The sequence below is a fragment of the Phoca vitulina genome, unplaced genomic scaffold (assembly GCF_004348235.1).
Source record: "Phoca vitulina isolate PV1807 unplaced genomic scaffold, GSC_HSeal_1.0 scaffold11, whole genome shotgun sequence".
Classification (NCBI taxonomy): Eukaryota; Metazoa; Chordata; class Mammalia; order Carnivora; family Phocidae; genus Phoca; species Phoca vitulina.
Window position 1 is genome coordinate 29271530 of NW_022589714.1, and position 21038 is coordinate 29292567.

At 35.6% G+C, this 21038-nt stretch overlaps 1 protein-coding gene and 1 non-coding gene across 2 annotated transcripts in view; both read right to left on the minus strand.

Moving 5' to 3' along the window:
* Positions 1–21038, minus strand: part of FAM83B (family with sequence similarity 83 member B) — a 62960-nt gene that overhangs the window by 31665 nt on the left and 10257 nt on the right. The gene's annotated exons all lie outside the window — the stretch shown is intronic.
* Positions 16821–16927, minus strand: LOC116635951. Its single transcript, XR_004300248.1, has one exon. It is a non-coding gene; the product is annotated as a U6 spliceosomal RNA (small nuclear RNA).

Sequence of the window (21038 nt, forward strand, 5' to 3'; positions counted from 1 at the left end):
CTCTTGACCCCTTGGCTTCTCCACAGAGTTAGTTTTTGCCTCCCATGTCCACTTGGCCAACTTTGGCTTGCGTAACGTTCCTGTAGCCGGAGCTAAACTCTGGGCCTGACTATTGTTGGCCTCCCAGCTCTAGTGCTAATGTCATCTACAGTCTCATGTTCTGAATTTCTTAGTCTAATATCTGGGCCAGAACCTCTTAAGCCCATCCATGAAACAAACACTAACGACTGAAATGGGCAGAGGTGGGGTCATGTGCATCTGTATATTTTTTATTTAAAACAAACAAACAAAACACTGTGTACTGAGCTCTCATTCTCTGCCAGGCACTGTGAGAGGTATTAAATCGGGGCTGGAGGGTGGGGGGTGGGAGGGTACCGTGGATGACTCTTTATCTTAAATTACCTCAGAAAAGTGTGGGGAGGCAATATCTAGGTTACAACAATATTCAATCTTTGGGCAATAGTACTTCTAGACAGACATGGTAGTATCTGTAAATTCACTTGACAGGGTGCCTTAGGACTTTTGGAAGATAATGCTATTCACTGCTTTAGAACAAATTTTTGTTTGTTCAGTGAACTTGTTGTTAACTGCCTCCATAGCAACATATTTACTGATCATCACTCCCTAACACTGTTAAATATCTGAGAAGAACAACTACTTTGTAAAGTATTTTAGAATAAAGAGAAATAGTCTTTCACTTATAATTTTTTTAAAACATTGACTCAATACTTAATAACTGAACACTGAACAATATGTAAACAAAAACTTTAAACTACTTGTGATTAGTCATGGGAGCCTTAAAAAGCAAATATCTTGGCCAAATGGTGTGGGACAATAACAATCGAGGGTGCAGGACATAATTTTCACTCTAACGAAGAACTCTTCCCTTAGTCCTACTAGATAAGTTGACACTAATTCCTTAATGAGGAAGAGCTGGGCAGTGCTATCAGAACCTACTCTGTATGTGCATGATCTGTAAATATAGGGAGTCATGATTCTAATATTTGCCTGGAAAATGAAATGTGAATATATAGAAAAATTCACAAAAATTTGAGTAAGTGTAATATTTTGCTAGAATTAAATAGTATGCTTCTAACACATAAAAAAATAGATCAGTAGAAAGCAATGGAAAAAAAATAAAGGAAAGAAGAATGAGTCAAAAATATATTCAAGATGCTTTTTGATAAAGGTGATTTTAGAACAGTTGAAGAAAAACAATGTATTACATTAATGGAGTTAGGAAATAAGAAAATAAAGAGTAATACTTCTATAGAAAAATGATTAAAACCAATACACATATCCAATAAATGTATGAGAAGATGTACAAGACCTCAGTAACAGACAGGATTGCAAATTAAACTAGTTATTAGGTTTTACCTATCACCATGTCAAAAAATTGAAATGATTAACAACACACAATGCTGGCAGGTAAAGAGAGAAAACAGGTACTCATATGCAATCTCAGAGGGAGTACAAACTGAAATAATTTTCCAAGATGACAATCTGGCAATGTTCTTTACAGTTAATAGGTGACCAAACTATACCTTTTTACCACACCAGACCAATTCTCTGGACTTATCCTAAGGGGCAACATTACTCAAATGTGGAGATGTATGTATTTGCATGTTCAACACTGGATTCTCTATAATTACACAAATAACCTAAATGTCTGGAAAATAAAAGGGCATTGCAGTTATGGTACAATCATATAGTGGGGAAAAAAGTGGTGCAGATAAGCCAGATTCAAAGCAGTATGTAGGATAGAAACCCATTTATTGAAATATAGAGAAATATACATAGAAAAAAATCTACAACTATAATCACAAAATTATTTCAGGTTATTTTTATTGTCTTCTTTCCACCTCTGGTGTTGTATTTGTATTAATATTATAAGTAGAATTAGTTCCATTTTTTGGATTATCAAAATGTTTTTAAGTATTTATGAAATTAAATTATATAGATTTTACCTTACATAACTGGGAGTTCAGTCATTCTGAACAAATCGTTTTATCCTAAAGGCTGAAGTTAAAGAGTCCCTCAAGATTCCTGTGCATAGAGAGAAAATACGGTAAACCAGCACTCTAAAAAATTCTGTCTTAATGAGACTTATTTCTGCCCGAGTGAACAATGGGTTACACGTATAAAAGGTTTTGGACATCACTACTAGAGTAATAGAAGTAAAATGAAGAGAACAATCTTAAATCTTACTCTTATACAATATAAGGGAGGTCTGCCTAGAATTCTGCAGTCTTTTTATCTTAAGACAAACACAAAAGTATTGGAAATTGTCAAAAACAAGATGACTGTAATTAAGAAGGGCATGCGTAGCCTCTCCGATAACCAAGACAAACTAATTAGAATTCTCAGAAATACTATTATCACAAGAGAGTTGAAGACTCTCGGGATAGACCTGGACAATTCCCACTAATGCGTCCCTAGATAAGACAAAATTCCATCTAGGGATCAGACTTCCAAAATTTCTACTTCTGGAAGTTGGTAGAGTCAAAACAATGGAAATATGATCCAAAATTACTAAAAGTGAATTCATGATTTATAGACTCACATATGCCTCTGAAATAGAAATGTAGGTGCATTTGGGGACACGGTCTTCCAATTTCAGAGTCAACATCACGAAACACAATTACTCTGCTATCTCACAACATGCAGTTTGATTTCAGTGTCAGAAGCAAAGCACAGAGATACAGAAAACAATGTTCAATCCCAAAAGGCAATCCCTTTGCCATGAGTGAGATGAAATAAACAACTGTCCTGAAAGTGATTCAGGCAAATGGTGGCACAATCACATATTATGAATGCAAATAAAGTCAGTCTTATCCTCCCTAAATAAGAAAGACCCAAGGATGGGAAGACAGCTGACCTCTAAAGACTGGAAAAGGAGGCAGGAGAGGGACTCCTGAAAAAAAAAAATACAGTCTCAAATTAGCTACTTGCCATACAAATGACACACCTGTCACTAAACAACATCAACCTGTCAGAGTTAAAGTGCTTAATTACCTTAAATTACTTCTTTATCAAGCTGGTTAATAAAAATGATCTGAATGTAAAATACTGACTTCTCTTCAAAGTCATTCCAAGGTAAAACTTAATATTACCTCAACAGCGTGACTTCAACCAGCAACTGTTCCTTCTTTTGTTTCAATATTAAAAGAACGGATAAAAGAAGCAAGGCTATTTTTATAAGAACCTATGTGTTATTTCATTAATTATCTCTATCATGGCAATGCTGTGTCACCACAGCATTTTTAAAAGCTTCTTTCAGTGAGTATGTGATGTGTTACGTCTTCTTTCATTGGACAGGAAAGTCTTTAACATAATTGTTTCAGGGGATAAGACCATCACCTCTTTGCCTTATTATAACAGGCTTTTACCATATTTGTTTCAAGTCATAATAATATACAATTTTTTTATAAAGGTGAGCCACACTAAACCTGATACAATTTTGCTTACTGAGATACTGTGTTGAGTTAGGCATTTGCCAAATTCCCTAGTTCCTATGATGTTTCCAATCTAGGAAAACATGGTTAATGTATTAAGAGGAGGGCAACAGATTTCAAGGATAACCTTAAAAAAAAAGCAGGATCAATATAAATTATATTCTGAGACATTTATCATCTTTAACCTTCAGACTTGTTGTTTTTAGACTACTCAAGAATCCTGATTTGGCTAGATATATAGACAGATCCCCAGTTCTTTCTACATATGTGTCCATAATAGCTTTTGTTGCCAGCAACTCAGCAAAGTTGACTCGTGTCAAAGAACAGTCATGTTGTATTGAAGAAATTTAAATTCTGACCTATGATTGCCCTTTAATGTTTGAATACACAATTAATATTCTTTTGAATGGTGAGTATATCGGTGCCTGGTGTTATTTAGCAGTTACACATGTAAACAGAGTTCCTGTGGTCTTGCATCCATATTTCCCAGCCATTCTTACTAAGTAGAATGGGTGGTCTATCATGCTCACTTTTGGCATCTCTCGCTTCCTTGTTAAAGGGACATATGTGAGGTTTACCACCATTAGCTAGAAGCAGAGTCGGTTCAGCCTTCCTATGTCAAGCATTTTATTTACTATGTATATGTGTTACAGGTATTTATGCATATATTGTCAATGATATGTCCCTTTTTCTCCCCTTAGTCATCAATATTTACTTGATTAAGAGAAAAGACAGAATCTGTAACACCAAAATTATTATTTTATAAATGCTTCATTTTGAGTATGTGAAAATATAAAAGGCAAATATGAAACAAAAGTGATATCAACCACTGACTCCTTTTTCAATAGTACTCTCATTTTTTCTGCCTTAATATTCTTCCAGAATAACAAACTCTCGTCAAGGAAAAGCTGTCTTTACACACGGCGATTCCTACTGCGTCCAAGAAGAATGAACAGTCTGAAAAGGCCCCCAGAGATTCTGATACGCTGCCATGGTGGGATGAGGTTGGGAGTGCCTCACTCTCTTCCGATCACTCCACCCCACTGAAAGGCAATGATCTAAAGATAGATAAATTCTATGTTCTTGCTTTCAAGTTGCCTTGTAATTTACATGAGGATACTAAAAGCTGCAAAGCCCCACCATTAAGCTGAAGTATGCTATAATAATTATTACATTAATAACTTCATGTACATAATTACATTTTGCACACAAGTGCACATTTTCACAAAACTCTAGTCAATTTTAAATGTGATACTGCATTTTATAATCATTCATAAACTGTGTATCATGGAATAAACTATTTTAACCTGTTTCATGTATAGGTTTTATTTTTGTCTGTTTATACCTGAATCATTTCATTATGAATCATTTCATTATGATTAAAAAGTATGCTCTGGGTCATTTGGCCCCTGGAGCTCAACTTATCTTCAGTCACCAATGAACCCTTGAAAAGCATTCAATTTGGCAATTTCTACTAGCTTTTGAACCAACTACTGATAGAACCAGGTAGAGTGCTGGAATATTGTGTATTTTGATTCAGGCACAGAGTTGCCGCATTTACTACTACATCCTAAAATCACAGTGTAAATCATATTTGCTTGTGGTTTTTAAAATGCTTAAGAGAGAAATATTTAGGAAAACCTGGAACCTATTCTCTCATTCACATAAATGCTGTACATAAGGTCTGTTTAAAATACAATAATAAGGCCTTCCTGATTTCTACTTTATCCATTTATACCACTAATTCTGGATTTCACAACCCATCAGCACTTGTTCTAGTCATCATTTTGATTTAAGCAAGATGCTGGACATTTACTATGTGCTCAGAATTTTAAAGTATACCTTTAAAATTTCTTGAGGGCTTCCAAGTCTAGTTGGAGAAACAGAAGCATAAACAAAGATGTGGATCACGGCATGAGTAAGTGCTACAAAGATGTGCACGTGAGCATGGAAGGCAATACTGAACTAACGTGGGAAGTTCAGGAAATGCTTAGCAGAGAAGACATGTTAATTAAAACTTGAAGGTTAAGAAGAAATTAGCAGGAAGGAACACTGCAGGAGAACAGACAGATAAGAGGTTCCCAAAACAGTATGGGCAAGAGACCATGCAAGCCTGACGTAGAGCAGATGGCACTGGGGACAGAAGAGATAAAACCAATTTGGCATACGTTGGTGAGACAATCAACAGGTCTTGATAAAAATTTTAAATGGGGGTAAAAGAAGGTATATGGGAGAGGGAAGAGTTAACAAAAACGGATTTCAAGGTTACTATTTTCAATGCATGTTAAGATGGTGATACCATTATCCTAGTGAGAAAATACAAATGCAATATCCAATTCGTAAGAAGGGTAGAGATAAAGAGTTCAGCTGGGCAAATACTAAGTTTGGGGTGGAGGCACTCAGATGGAGATGTCCAGAAGACAGTGATTGTGAGCTAATGATAGGCAGCAATTCATTCTTTCTGCTTCTGTCCCAATTCTCAACAAGTAACAAATGACCTACAAGACCAGCCATCTCCAAACAAGTAACAAATGACCTACAAGACCAGCCATCTCCATGTTTGAGTCTCCGCACAAAGTATAGCGAATACCCGAGCCTGCTTCCCACCTGAACACAGCTAGTGATGAGTCTCCCAAGGATTCCTATTATTCCTGCAGAGTCTTGGGGTTGGCAGAAAATTCTTTTCTGAGCTATAGGCAGCTTTGGAGGAGAAGAGCACTGAGGACAGCAATAGGCCAGTTAGAAAATGCCAGAACCTTCTTGTTCATCTCTGGCATTAATTCCCAGGGGATATATAGAGAAATCCATGTTGGTTCCTTGGAAATGCTACTTAAGCAAAAAAAAAAAAAAAAAAAAAGTAGCTAAAACATCCAAAGGGGTAGGGAGAACATAACATAACATTAGCCACTCTAAGAAAGGCCAACCTGAATAGAAAAAGGAAAAGTATGTAAGGCATAGCATGATTTTGAGAATGTCTGATAAGGCTGGGTAAAAATGTATACTAATTCAGATATTTTCCCAGGTCTTCTCTTTGGCACAGACAATTGTTTTACTTGATTACACTAAAACACTGAAATTGGACAGGCATTATTTCTATTTTATACATGCCTAATCCCTCCCTGCTTGCCAAAAGCATTGCTGTGAACTGAGCTGCTCAATTCTTCTTCGGTCAGATATCTTAGTGTTACTTCCATGTCTTTTTTACTGTCATATTATCCTACTAGTCCAGGAAAAAAAAAAAAAAAAAAAGAGTTACTAAGAAGTTCCAGAATATAGATCTACCAAACAAAAGCTTAAACTCCTTGACCTGAATTTGACAGCTAACTTAACAGTTAGGTTTTTGTGTTCTTTTGTATTTTTCCAGACATCTGCAGAATTTTTCAGATGGAAATTATTAGGATTTCTGTCAAAAGTTCTAAGAAAATTTCCTTAACCCTCTGCCCCTCTATTCTATTCACAGAGAACGCAATATTACATAAGTAAATGCCAGAAATTCTGACTTTACTTAAGAGCTTTCTATTTATAAGATTTAAACTACCCAGAATACATAATAATGCAATCAAGGCTTTCATTATCAGCAACATTATAAATATTATTTTAGATTAATCATGGTACCCATAGCTGTGTCCCATCTGTGGGACTATCTACTATCCAGATGTTACTGTTGTGGTTTTTTCATTAGGTCACGTAGCAGGTTACTGCCACACCAGTGTAGAAGCAGAATTAGCAGGTAAAGCTATCCCAGGTCTGTTAAAGGGTAGTAAGTAGCCTAAAGGGTCTCAGGGAGAGGACATGCGAAGGAATGGATGCAGTGTTGAATAGAAAATTAAATGAAGTATTAATAACAACAGAGAGGACTCAAGTGAAGAAAATAGAGAGACAACTTTGAACTAAATACTAACAGGATGGCATCAAATGTATTTTTATATTATTTTGCATTTCCTATTTTTTCCAAATGAATCTAGGCTTGACTATAATATTCAATTGTGTTTAATTTTTAACAGATATACTTGATTTTTACTAAAGAGAAGTTCCTTCCAAGGATCCTGGCTAACATATACAGTAATTTTCCTGATAGTTGTAGAAATGTGACTTTAAGGACCAAAATATGTTTGTTGCTTTGTCCTATCAATTTTAAATGGAAAACATTCTTACATAGAGAACAATCTTCCTTGACTTTTCAAGCATAGTATACCGAATATAATTTAAATCTGGAATTATTTAAAGATTTCTAAGACAATGGCAATTTATTTTTTTTAATGTATAAACAGTTATTTTAATTTAATAAACAGTTAAATGTACCATAATCGTAAGAATATTGCAGAAGAGCCATAGTTTGGATCACTGGTCTCCCTTTTCACAGGGAGATAATAAATGTTCATGAGTCGAAAACAACTGGGTATAAGTCTCAGGACCGCCTGCCTGCCTTCCCCCCCCCTTCTTTTATTTCTTATCTTCTTTTGGATGTGTTATAGGGTACTTGCAGAATTCTTATAAAGGGATTCATTGTTTGCCTATCATAATATAGAGTAAATATTTTCAATGTCAATAAATATACATGATATATATATAATCTTAAAGCAATCAAAAATACTATTAGTGCTAATAAATGAATTCAGCAATGGTACAGGATAAAAAAATTACGGTGAAAATGTATATTTATTGACAATGGCAATTTAGAAGGTTATTGACAGCGCCAGTCACTACATTTTAGGGCCTTAACTGCTAAGGCTCATGGTATTCTTGTGTCTGCTTCCTACTGTTTTTCTCTTGCTATCAAGATATCAAACTAATCTTTCCTCTTCTTGTCAGTATGGCTCCTTGTATTCTAATTTAGTAGTTGTAATCTGATCTGGGTTGGGAAAGATTAGGGAGTTTATTTTAATTGTGTGTGAAATAAAGATAAATAGGTTCTGGAGGACGACCAGGTGGTGTGCTGCACCAAAAAGCTGTAGTTTATGGTCATGTCTATACTGGCTATTTTAGGGCTGATTCATTGATTTCTTGGTTCTCTGAATCATTCTAGATGCTATAAACAGGCAGCCAAATCTTGAAAGGTAACACGTTAGGCATATACTTTTGGTTTAAGCAATTGATAAAGTTTTTTTTTTTTTAAAGATTTTATTTATTTATTTGAGAGAGAGAGAATGAGAGAGAGCACATGAGAAGGGTTAGGGTCAGAGGGAGAAGCAGACTCCCTGCTGAGCAGGGAGCACGATGCGGGACTCGATCCGGGGACTCCAGGATCATGACCTGAGCCGAAGGCAGTCGCTTAACCAACTGAGCCACCCGGGTGCCCAAGCAATTCATAAAGTATTTTAACCAAAGATTTTTTTAAAAATATGCCACGTTATCGGTTATTGGTTTTAAAACCCATTTTCTCTAATTTAGTTGAAGTGTCTCTCAATAGAAACAACCACTATACACAATACATACAACCACACAAAGTTAAAACTATGAACGTGAACTTCACATGCTCGCTGTTAGAACAGGTGTCGCTTTGGTCATGTGAGTGTGTATTAACATTCTCTGATGAAACAACTGTGTTTGAACACATACTGCTTGTGAAAGTAAAAGCCAGAACCACAAACTGGCACATCTACCTGAGGAAAGAAAAGGTACACATATGTTACAAAGGCAGTCTCAAGGAAGTAAAAAGACGTGTAATAGAATTTTATGCACGGCTAAAATGAGAAGGACTGAGGGGCCTTTACCCTCCCCTTTACCTTCCCAAGAATAGGCTTGCTCCAGTCAAACCAAAACTTGTTCTCTCCCAGCTCAGGAGTGATCATTTCTTCAACAGCTCTTTGTAATGCTCATTCTCACCCTTCAAACCAAAACTTGTTCTCTCCCAGCTCAGGAGTGATCATTTCTTCAATAGCTCTTTGTAATGCTCATTCTCACCCTTCCAGCATTTGGAAATTACTGTTGTTATTGTTTTCCCAGATCCCTTCTGAGTTACAAAGTCTACAACAATAGAGTATTTGTAATCCTTTGGCTGTAAATCATAGAGAGGTTCCAGTCTTCCATCTACCATGTGTATCAGCTGCTAATCTTGGTCAAATTACTTAACTTCTTGAAATCTCAGTTTATCTGAAAAAATGGAAAAATAAAACATACCTACGGTGGTTTTGAGGATCCAATGAAATACTCTTTTAGTCACAGGGCACCAGACCTAGCACATGGTAAAAGCTAAGTCGGCAGAACTACAATTCAGAGCCAGTCTGGATCCAGAGTCCATGCTCAAAATCATTGCCCGAAGCTGCCACGTACACTTGCATGTTCTGAACTTTCTCTCTGAAAGGAAAATGTCAAATTTGCCCCTGCTCATTTCTAATACATTTCTGGCCAAACAAAACCATTCTCCACTAGAATCCTAAATTTCAAGGGCCTGTACCCCTTCCAAACTTAAGGAAGAGGCTTTGTATTTTATTCCAGTCAAAAACAAAAATGTTAATTCAAACACCAGATGGTTGAGGACAAACCCCCGTAGAGTTCTGTTTCTTAGTTTCCCTAAGATGACAGATATTCTTAATTAAAATCTCTTCAAGTATGTTCTCTCAAATATTAGACACCTGCATAAACCAGATTATATCTGTCCATTTTTTTTTTTTTTTGGTATATGTGTTTTTTATTGGCAGGCATCACACACATATGTTAAGTTATAGAAAGTGGGTTATATTTCCCCAATTTACCTATGGGATTGTCATCCTAAATAAAATCAAGACATTCATCAGAATCCAATAGACTACTTATACCATCTGACTACTAATTATGAGATTTAAAAAAATGCTTCTAGGACTTGAGAGTTTGTAAATTCTTGGTAGATCCATTGCTTCCTGAATTTAAATATGGAACACCTGGGAGAGTCACTTAAAGCAGTGGACACCAGAGTCATCGAAGGCCACCAGCTGCATATACTACAGAATTAATGTGATTAAAGAGTAAAGGCCACACTGTTAAATATGAGCCTAGAAAGAACTCTTCTCCCTCACCCTTAAACTAACCCTCTACAAATATAAATGCCCAAATGGAAAAGAAGAGTTTCCTTGGTGGCATAATTAAAGAGGACTGTTCTCTGACCACCATAAAACATACTGATTCAGGTTAAAATAAGATGACAAAAAACCAATTATCTTTTAGCACTTGTAACACTTAAAGTGATTAGATTGTCAAATCACTTCCAAAATGGAGAAGTAGGATGGCTATAGTCATAAATATTGAGGGCTCACACATATAAATGTCCATTATAAAGTACTTTTTAAGATTCCTTTTTATATTTCTTTGCGTATAAGTGTTATCAAAGAAGAATCCTTGGTGCTAAACTTTAGGTTTTTATAAAAAAGAATCACTTTCCATCTATATTACTCTGTGCAAGTACTCAACCTTAGAATTTAATTTAGAAATTGGCCCTGTAACTTGTAACTTTAGTAGAATTACAGTATTTTAATTGGTTCATGGATGTTGACATATAACATAATTGGAAATATGAAACTTAAGATGCTGAGAATGTCTTTTAAGAACCACCAGGTGATGGTAAACAATTATATCTAGAATCTCTTAAGACAAAGTGTTGTTACTGAATTGATACAGAAATTTGGTTCATATTTTAAGCTCTGATATATTTACATAGTTATTAAAGAGTTCAGACTTGTAAAAATTTGCCCTAATTCACCAAAGTATAAAATTTGTTGATGAGTAACTACAATACAAATAAACAGTGTCAAGGAACACGTCAGTGGTATAAATGAAGAGAATTCTAAGGAGGAATCTCATCTCATTAGCAGACATCAGGCTTCCTGTGTTGGTTATCTATCATTGCATAGCAAATTGCCCCCCAAATTTAGTGGCTTAAAGTAACATATGTTTATTATCTCATAGTTTATGTGGTTGAAAAATTTGAGAGCAGCTTAACTGAGTGGTTCTGACTCAGAGTCAAAGGTTGTGGTCACCTGGAATTGGCTGGTAAGGCGTATCTGCTTCCAAGACACTTCACTTACATGTCTGTTGGTAGGAGGTCTTATTTCCTCACCCCTTGGGCTTACCTATAAACTGCTGAGTGACCTCAAGTCACAGAAGCTGGCTTCCCCAGAGAAAGTATTAAAGGGAGCAAGGAATAAGCATTATGTCTTTTGTAACCTGGTCACACCATCACTTCAGCCATGTTGTTTTCATTAGAAGGGAGTCACTAAGTACAGTCCACACAGAACTGGGTAAGATGAGAGAGAGATGAATCATATGTGATTCCAAAGTATGATGGCCTCAGTGTCTAAGAAAGTGATGATGCCTTTCACCGAGAGATGACAGGAGGGGAAGTATAGTGAAGTTCATAGATTTCTAGCTGTTACTTTGGACATATTGCATCAGGAGTCCCATGGGCCACACAGGTAAAGATGCCGCCGGATGGTCAGCTAGAATTAAAGACCAATGTTCAGAAGACAGGCCAGCCCAGAGTCATAAATAGCACTGGTAGCTGAAGGTGTGAAGTAGAAGGCAGCACTAAGGAATAAAATGCACAGAGAGAACAGACCCAAGGAGAAAAATCTTTGAAACATTCCCTTTCGGGAAACATTAAGAAACAACAGTTAAAGGTACAGGAAAAGAATGAATAGAGAAATATCATTGAAACTAATGGCAAGAGAATTAAAAGTTGACACTAGCTGACAGCAAAGCAGAAGAAACTGAGGGTGACTAAAAGGTCACCAGTGTGTCTCAACCACGCAGACAACAGCGACCTATAGAGGAGAAGAACGGAAGAGAAATCCAGACTGTAGGACTGGGAGGAAAGAAAAATAAGGAAGTACAGACACTTGATGGAAACTATTTCTTAAGGAAGTATAAATGGTTAAAACATAAGAGATAAAAAAAAATGGTAGAAGAAATGATAGCAGGATGGAGGCAAGCAATTCACTCCAGAGTAGTGCTATACTGGAAAGCAGAAAGGAAATACTCATAAATACAAATTAAAGGTATAAAAACCAAAGTAATAGCTTCTCCCATTCTGTAGGTTGCCTTTTCATTCTGTTGACTGTTTCCTTCACTGTGCAATAGCTTTTTATTTTGATGTAGTCCCGGTAGTTTAGTTTTGCTTTTGTTTCCCTTGCCTGAGGAGACATATCCAGAAAGATGTTGCTATGGCCAATGTCAAAGAAATAACTGCCTCTGCTCTCTTCTAGGAGTTTTATGGTTTCGGGTCATATATTGAGGTCTTTAATCCATGTTGAGTTTATGTTTGTGTATGGTGTAAGAAGGTGGGCCAGTTTCATTTGTTGGTGTGTAGCTCTCCAGCTTTCCCAGCACCATTTATTTTAGAGACTGTCTTTTCCTTATTGCATATCCTTGCCTCCTTTGTTGTAGATTAATTAACCATATAAGTGTGGGTTTATTCCTGGGCTCTATTTGTTCCACTGATCTATTTTTGTACCAGTACCTTACTGTTTGGATTACTACAGCTTTGTAGTATATCTTGAAGTCTGAGATTGTGATACCCCAGCTTTGTTCTTCTTTCTCCATATTGCTTTGGCTATTCAGAATTTTTTGTGGTTCCATACAAATTTTAGCATTATTTTTTCTAGTGTTGTGGAAAATATTATTGGTATTTTGATAGGTATTGCACTGAACCTATAGATTGCTTTGGGTACTATGGACATTTTAACAATATTAATTCTTCCAATCCACGAGCATGGAACACCTTTCCATTTGCTTGTATCACCTTCAATTTCTCTCATCAATGTTTTATAGTTTAGAGTACAGGCAGATCTTTCACCTCCTTGGCTAAGTTTATTATTTTTGGTGCAAATGTAAATAGAACTGTTTTCTTAATTTCTCCTTCTGCCACTTCATTACTACTGTATAGAAACACAACTGATTTCTAGGTACTAATTTTATATCCTGCAACTTTACTGAATTCATTTATTATTTCTAATAGTTCTTTGCATATGATATATCCAACAAAGGGTTAGTACCCAAAATATATAAAGTAATATATAATAATAATCCAATTAAAAATGGGCCAGAGGACCTGAATAGACATTTTTACAAAAACAAAACAAAACAAAACATACAGATAGCTAAGTGACACATGAAAAGATACTCAACATCACTAATCATCAGGGAAATGCAAATCAAAACCACAATGAGGTATCACCTCACATCTGTTAGAATGGCTAGAATCAAAAAGACAAGAAATAGCAAGTGGTGGCAAGGATGTGGAGAAAAAGGAACCTTTCTGCACTCTTGGTAGGGATGTAAATTAGTACAGCCACTGTGGAAAACAGTATGAAGATTCCTCAAAAAATTAAAAATAGAAATACCATAGGATCTAATCATTCCACTACTGGATATTTACCCAAAGAAAATGAAAACACTAATTTGAAAAGATATATGCATCCCTATGTTTATTGCAGCAGTATTTACAATTGCCAAGATATGGAATCAGCTCAAATGTCTGTCAATAAGGTAAATGGATAAAGATGTGGTATATATATACAATGGAATATTACTCATCCATAAAAAAGGATGAGATGTTGCCATTTAGGACAACATGGATGGACCTAGAGGATATTATGCAAAGTAAAATAAATCAGAGAGAAAAGGACAAATATCATATGATGTTATCTATATGTGGAATCTAAAAAACAAATGAATAAAACACAAAGAAGAATCAGACCTCTAAATACAGGGAACAAACTGATAGTTGGTGGGGGGTGCAAATGAGTGAAGGGGACTGGGAGATACAGGTTTCCAGTTATGGAATGAATAAGTGTCATGGAAATAAAAAAACACAGCAGGGGCATCTGGGTGGCTCAGTTGGTTGTGTCTGCCTTCGGCTCAGGTCATGATCTCAGGGTCCTGGGATCGAGCCCCACATTGGGCTCGTTGCTCATTGGGGAGCCTGCTTCTCCCTCTCCCTCTGCCACTCCCCCTGCTTGTTTTCTCTTTCTTTCTCTCAAATAAATAGATAAAATCTTAAAAAAAAAAAAAGACACAGCATAGAAAATATAGTCAGTGATGTTGTAACCTGTATTGTGACCGATGGTAGCTACACTTCTTGTGGTGAGCATCACATGACATACACAGTCCTTGATTCACTATGTTGTACACCTGAAACTAATCTAACATCATGTGTCAACTATAGTAAAAAACAAAAACAAAAATCAAAGTAATAGAATATCAGGGGTGTGGGTCAAGAGCAGAGACTTTTTTTTTTCCTCTGAAGAAAACAGATTAGAAGAGAGGGTAGCATTTGAGGTGGAAGAGCTGGAAACTTAAAGGTATTCCCCTAGAAAGTCCCCAGTTGGGAAGGAAGCTTTGGGGATTTTATCAAAGCAGCCGTTGGCATTTGAGAACAAAGATATTCAGTCCAGTTTTAAATGTTAAGCCCCATGATAAATGCGTAATTTTTAAAAAATTGTTATCACTGTTTCTTCTCAGTTAATATGACCACATGAGTTGAGTATATTGTTACATAGTTACAGCAATCTGTACCAGTTTCTTCAGTAGTAACCAGGGGGAAAAAATGGACTTTTTTTACTTCTGGTGTTGAGGGGAGTAACACGAGTAACACGTGAGTGCATTCTCTGGGTCACATTTCCTGAACTATTATTTTAAATAATTGTTTGACCTCTCAATTTCTTTGATATCACCTTTAAAAATAAAACAGTGTGCTCCATTCAATACGTGCCCCCTTTAATACCCATCACCAGGATGGAGCACTGGGTGTTATACGTAAACAATGAATCACGAACACTACATCAAAAACTAATGATGTAATGTATGGTGATTAACATAACATAACAAAATAAAATTTAAAAAAAACACACTGTTTACTATACTGGAATTATTAATTTAAATAAACCAAAGAATAAAAAATAAAAAAAATAAAACAATGTGGACGCACATACTTATGTGAAACTAAGCTCTGGGAAATCTGTGACTTTGAGCTCCAGGGATTTTGCTACTGTGAAACTATGTAAATAAATCCTAAAACCTATGTTGATTGAATCAGAATTGGTCTACTTTTACAAAAACATAAAGTGGCAGCTGACAGGGCAATCTTTTATTTTAGGAATGAGCTGCATGTTTTTTTAAATTGGACTGTTAACTGAAATAAACTACTTGGAATGTAACTTACAAAGAGAGAAAGATTAGTATACTTGGCTCAATGAATACATTTACTGTTTGAATGTGGCAAATGTTTTTGGAAAAAAGATGAAGTAAACATACACTTGAAAAAAATTAATATTACAGTTTCCCAAACATGTTTTCGAGAACACAACTGTAAAGAACATAATGCTATAAAATTCTTGTTTTTGGTTTCACTCAGGGTTGCTTTCATCTTCATGTTTTGAATAGATTATGGCATTATATACTTTTGTTTAAAAAAATAAGTTTAACTGAAACAGTTAAAATATAAAAGTTATATATATAAAGTACTATTACTAAATTATATACGGCTGTATATGATATTTGTGACACATAGAGTTAATTTTTTAAGACTTTAAACCTAAGAGCACGTAAGCCCTATTAAGTTTCCCAGTTAAACATTTGTAAGTGTTTTTCAAGGACTCTCTAATATTTTAAACATGCAAAACTGAAAGTCTGTACCTATCCCCTCATAGATACACATGAATGTCCATCCTTACATAGGTAGCATATCTATACCTAAACATATTCTTACATGTATACTATTTTGAGTAGTACTCTAAGCACAAGAATTTATCATCTGTAGCTTATACAGACAAAATTTCTTTGGAATACTGGTTAAAATAATGAGTTTCATGACATGCATTATACAGAGAAATGTTGACAAAGTAAGGGCATGAGAAGTTAAAATAAGACACAGGATGGTTTCCATTCATAAAAATATTGGAAATGCTCAAAAGAAGAATAAAATAAAACTAGCCTTTAACTGATTCACTGAATGGTTAATATCTATATTTTTGTATTAGACAGAAATTCTAAATATTTTTTTCTAAACATTTATTTATTTATTTATTTATTTATAAGATTTTATTTATTTGCAAGAGAGAGAATGAGAGACAGAGAGCACGAGAGGGAGGAGGGTCAGAGGGAGAAGCAGACTCCCTGCTGAGCAGGGAGCCCGATGTGGGACTCGATCCCGGGACTCCAGGATCATGACCTGAGCCGAAGGCAGTCGCTTAACCAACTGAGCCACCCAGGCACCCTCTAAACATTTAAATAGTGATAGCTTATCATTTTTAAAAAATTTTATTTAAATTTTGGTTAGTAACATACAGTGCAATATTGGTTTCAGGAGTAGAATTCAGTGATTCATCACTTACATATAACACCCCAGTGCTCATCACAACAAATGCCTTCCTTAAGGCCCATCCCCCATCCAGCAAAATTATGGAATGCTTCATGAATCTACATGTCATTCTTGCACAGGGACCATGCTAATCTTCTCTGTATCATTCCAATTTTAGTATATGTGCTGCTGAAGTGAACACTATCAATGGTTTTTATTTTAAACTCCTTTAATATGTATCTGATATGTGTGCTATTTTTTTCTTAAATTCACCTACAGATTTTGTGATATTTAATCATCCTAATACATTCAAAATAAAATAAAAGGGATTTCTCTAACGATAATTTTATTAGACCAACTCTCCTACTGGAAATAAGGTCCAGAAAAAAATAATTAAGGCAGCCAGTATTTGTGGGGCCAAGATCATAGATAGAAGAGAAATAACAAAGTAAGACAAATTTTTCCTGCCACTTTTTCACCTAACAGTTACACATTTGCCAATTCAGAGCAAGGCACAGGTAGCAAGGTAAGATATGGTGAAGACCTTCCAGCAATCTCAGAGGGATAGAGAAAACAAACAAAACTGGAGGCCAGTACCACAAAGGCAAAAAGGACTCAATAACCCCTTATCACAGAGCAAAGGGAATCACAATAAAGTGAACTCAAGATTCCTTGTGGTATTGCCCTTAAGACACTTGCCAAATCCTAAATTTCTCACTGAGTAAAAGGGTAAGAAACCAAACAGAAGGAAGTTGGTAAGAGGGGAAAAAGCTTAAGAATGTTTTTGACAATCACATTGGAGTTCAGATTCTTCTAAGAAAAAGGCCCCTGTAAACACCTTCAGTGTTTAAAGGAAATCCTTACCCTAAGAGTAAGGGAAAACTGGAGATAGACCACTATTCTGAAAGACTAAATCTCAGCCTCATTATATCTCAATCCCTATCTGGAATAAGAGGATCTAATCTTACTTTAGCTGTCAACCCAAAGAAAACTAAATCCTGTCTAAAGGAGATTACCTCTGCAATTTTTTATACTAAATATCCAGCATTCAATCAAAAAATCCCAAGCACATGAGAAGACAGAACCAAATGAACAAACACCAAGAGAAAAAACAAACAACAGAAACAGACCTGTAGGTGATCCAGATATTGGTATTATCATAAACAGACTTTAAAGTAACTGTTATTTAGGCATTCAAGAATTACATGACTGAAAAATACCAATACCAAAATTAAGAACTCAATGGATGAGTTTAATAGTAAATAATACTCAAATGAAGAAGGGACAGTAACTTAAGGATAACTATACAGAAAATACCCAGAATGAAGTACAAAGAAAGTTATGGAAATTACAAAAATGAGTATGAAATTTATATGGGATGTTTTAAATAAAGAAACAAAGATGTATGTCATACCTCTAATTAGAATTCCTAGAAGAGGAGAAATAGAATAAGGCAGAAGCAATATCTGAAGAGATGCCAGCTGAGATATTTAAACAACAGGAATACATTAAGACACAGACTCAAGAAGCTTTAATATGTCCAAGAGAAAAAAAAAATGAAAAATACATGCTCATGTAGTTACATCATATTAAAGCTACTGAAAATAAGAGAAGAAAATCTTAAAATAGAAAAAAACACATGATCTTTAAACAAACAACATTAAAAGTCAGTTGACTTGGGGCGCCTGGGTGGCTCAGCTGGTTAAGCGACTGCCTTCGGCTCAGGTCATGATCCTGAAGTCCCGGGATCGAGTCCCGCATCGGGCTCCCTGCTCAGCAGGGAGTCTGCTTCTCCCTCTCCCGCTCCCCCCTCTTGTGCTCTCTCTCTCTCTCTCACTCTCTCTCTCTCAAATAAATAAATAAAATCTTAAAAAAAAAAAAAAAAGTCAGTTGACTTTACAATTAAAATGAGTTTAAGAAAAAATTCCACAGGAAGCACTATTCATATTTCATGTTATATCCAACATTGTAATGGAAGACCTAGCAATGTAATAAGGTAATCAAAAACTTTGAAAATTAAATGAGAAAATAAAACTCATTATTTATAGATATGATGATATAGGTAGAAAATTCCAAATAATCTATATACAAAGTACTGGATTGAATAAGTGAATTTATCAAGTCATTGGACCCAAGTCAAAACACACACACACACACACACACAATTCTATATACTAGTAAAGAAGACAAAAAAAAATTAGAACAAAAAACTTTTAAGGTATCAAGAAGGGATATACCTTGTTCATGGATTGGATGATTCAATATTGTAAAGTCCAATTCTTTTCAAACTGTTCTACGTAATGTCAATGAAAATCTCAGATTTTTTTTTTAATTGACAAGATGATTTTAAAATTCCTACAGAAAAGCAGAGGATTTAGAATAGCCAGGGCAATACCAGGAGAAAAAAATGAAAACAACAGAGGACTTACACTACTAAACAGAGAGATTTACTATAAAGCTATGGTAACTAAAATACTTTGGTCTTGGCACAAGGATAGAAAACAGATCATCAGAACAGAGACCAGAAATATACCAGTATATATAAGTGGTTACATGATTTAGGGCAATAGTGACACTGTAGTACAGCATGGGAAGGATGATTTGCCAATTAAAGGTGCTGGGTCAACTAGATCTTCGTACAAACATTAACATGGACCCTGACCTCACATCATACATATAAATCAATACTGGAAGGATTTGTATACCCAAATATGAAAGATAAAATAAAACTTCTAAAAGCCAATAAATCTTAGGATAGGCGAATATTTCCTCCAAGAAACTCTGAAATAGCTAACCTTAAAAGATTGGGCTATGTTAAAATGAAGAACTTCTGTTTATCAAAAAAATACCATTACCAGGGTGAAAAAGTAAGCCATAGAAGATATTTGCAATATATGTATCTAACAAAGAATTCATATACAGCAAAGAAAAAGATTACAAATCAATTTTAAAAAATAATGTTGCATCGTGATAGATGGTAACTACATTTGTCATGGTGAGCATTGAGCAATGTATAGAACTGTTGAATCAATATGTTGTATACCTGAAACAAAGACATTGTATGTTAATTATATTTCAATTAAAAATATGAATCTAATCTTAAAAAGAAAATAACCCAGTTGTTTTTTTTTTTTTTAAGAGAGAAAAGAATAAGAATCCTGAACCCTATGACAGAATGGAGAATACAGCTCATCTAAAATCAAAGGACAAATACAAAGTGGCAATATCATAGGAGGTGACTCATCATTAACAAGGGTTTTTAAAAACTGAATAGGAGACAATACAGAAAAGGATTCTTCAAGTAGGGAAATAACCATTACAAAATTAAGAAGGAATAAGTTACCATGGAATGTCCAGAAAATGGCAATTGAATAAAACTGGAGTTTAAGGTGACTGATGGAAGGAGGAAGAAGATAAAGCACAAAAGGACACAGGAAGAGCCTCATATGTGCCTACTGAGTTGGACTTTATCTGGTAGATAAGCAGGACTCAAATGTGACAGCACCTGCACAAAAGCATGGTGGGAGTTCAGCTGGTCTCCACAGTACCAGCATGGAATGGTCTATCAGAGGTAATATTGATCGTTATGTGTTCTGTTTGGACCCCCTGCCAGGGCTCAAATACCAGCATTGCCATTTCCTACTTCTAAACCCTAGCATAAGTTATTTAACCTCTTTGTTCTCACCTCGGAAAGGAGGCAACAGAGCTATCTATCTTAGAGAGCGGTTATGAATATGTTAATACATTTAAAGAGCCTAGAACCCTGCCTGGCACATGCCATTCAATGAACATTAGATATTATTGATGTTGTTGAGAAATTTACTTCTCCTTCCCAGTAGAGAAGCAACATAACATAAAAAAGTCTGATTAATGCAGGGGCGCCTGGGTGGCTCAGTCGGTTGAGTGTCTAACTTGATTTTGGCTCAGGTCATGATCTTGGGGTCATGGGGTAGGGCCCCACACTGGGCTCCTTGCTCAGTGCTGAGTCTATTTGTCCCTCTCCCTCTGCTCCCCTCCCCCCCCCCCCCCCCCCCCCCCCCCCCCCCCCGCTCATGTGCACATGCTCTCTAATAAATACATACATAAAATCTTTAAAAAAAAAAAGTCTGGTAATGGAAATTGAGAAGCCTGAATACTATCTGTCCTAATAGTTACTAATCATTTGGGTGACTTCAGACTTTGGGATTTTCTCAATTTCCAACAGCCCATTTGTATAAAGACTACATGGTTCATGATTCTTTCTTTCTTTCTTTCTTTCTTTCTTTCTTTCTTTCTTTCTTTCTTTCTTTCTTTCTTTCTTTCTTTCTTTCTTT